Genomic DNA, 1,679 nt, shown 5'->3' on the forward strand with positions numbered 1-1,679 from the left:
GCCAAAGGTGCCACATTGGTGCAGTGGGTAGTGCTGTTACCTCATACCAAAAAGGGCCTGGGTTTGATTTTCACATCAGACCATCCAGACAAATGAAATTTAAGGTTAAGAAAAGAAAACAGGCTTTTATTTCCAAGTTTGGCAAAACGTCACAGTTCTATGTGGTGTTTTACTGGTGCAGTCAAACTAGCCCTATTTGTATGGACATTGAGCTACGTCACCATAAGACTGCAGTCCTGACTTGTCCCCAATAGAGAATGTGTGGAGAATTTTTAAAACCCTGAACATGTTTGCAGGAGAAATAGGACGGAATAAAACCTGAAACACTTTATCCTCGTTAATTGGTGTGAGAATGAATGAAGCAACATTAGAAAAATGCTTCACTCTTGCAACTTTTTTTGGAAAGTGTTCCAGGCCTGAAATGCCAGAATCGATGTGTATTAACAAATGAAATGAAGTTGACCAGGCAAGACTTAAAATGTCCTGGGTTTATATTGCAGAGGGAACACTGCATTGTATTTGAATTTTGCTAAACTGTGTTTGTACTTGTACAGATGGTGTCACTGTTGAGCTCTTTTGCTTGAAAACTCTTTATCCATGAGATGTTTTACAGTTAAATATTTCAAGACGTCGTGTGGTTCTAACTCTTCACAGGAACGAAGACTGGCAACAGCAGGTACGTTCGTATCAGTAGTTCTAAGACGTGGAGTGCAGCTCAGAGCTACTGCAGGGCCAATTACGATGACCTGGTCACCATTCGAGATGCTGAAGAACACTTCATTGTAGCGGGTCTTACTTTTGGACTCTACACCTGGGTCGGCCTGTACAGAGAAGGCTGGAAGTGGACAGACCTGACCAATACGTTTCCCATTACTTGGGCTTCTAACCAGCCTGATAATTACTATGGCGATGAGAACTGTGGAACTATTCTTAATGGTCTTGCCGGTGATGAAAAGTGCAGCATAATAAAAACATTCATCTGCACCACATGTGAGTTATGACATTTGTACACGGGCTTTAAACCTGGTATTGTTTGGGGCAGGGTGGTATTACAGTACTTCACAATTATTTTTGGTTTGGGATCTGCACCAGTATACAAAAACTAGATAAGGCTCCATACGAAGATGACATTACAGCCAAAATCTTACCTACGTTGAAGGGACATGCACTGCATGGCAGTGTTGGGATTTTAGTGTTTACTAAGTTTTCTATAAATGTGGTGGGTTCATTATACACAAAGCAATTCAGGTTACTAAAGTTTGGGGGTTTTAAAAGTTCAGTAATGCATTTTCACTACTACTGTTTACTTCTCTGTGCCCTTAAAAAAAGAACATTAAACTAGCCTAGGTCAGAAAGAGACAGCAATAAACATGCCATAACCATGAACTGTCTTCAGACTTTTCCAGATCTAAAATAAAGGTTTAACAATAATTTTAGAGCTTCAATTTGCTTTTAGGTTGTACGAATAATTCTGTATATTTTTGTGTTTATGCTGGATCCAGATCAGAGCTCAATACAGATGATCCAGCTGAAGCTCGAGTCCAATCAGGATGTGAACGATCCTGCAGTAAAGGCAGCAATCTTGGAGAAGGTGGGTCTCATTCTCCACAGTTCTCTTCAGGTATAAAGTACAGTTCCTTCTCAATACAGCAAAAACATTAGAGAAAGTGAACACCCCC

Source organism: Trichomycterus rosablanca, chromosome 10, assembly GCF_030014385.1.
Source record: "Trichomycterus rosablanca isolate fTriRos1 chromosome 10, fTriRos1.hap1, whole genome shotgun sequence".
Lineage (NCBI taxonomy): Eukaryota > Metazoa > Chordata > Actinopteri > Siluriformes > Trichomycteridae > Trichomycterus > Trichomycterus rosablanca.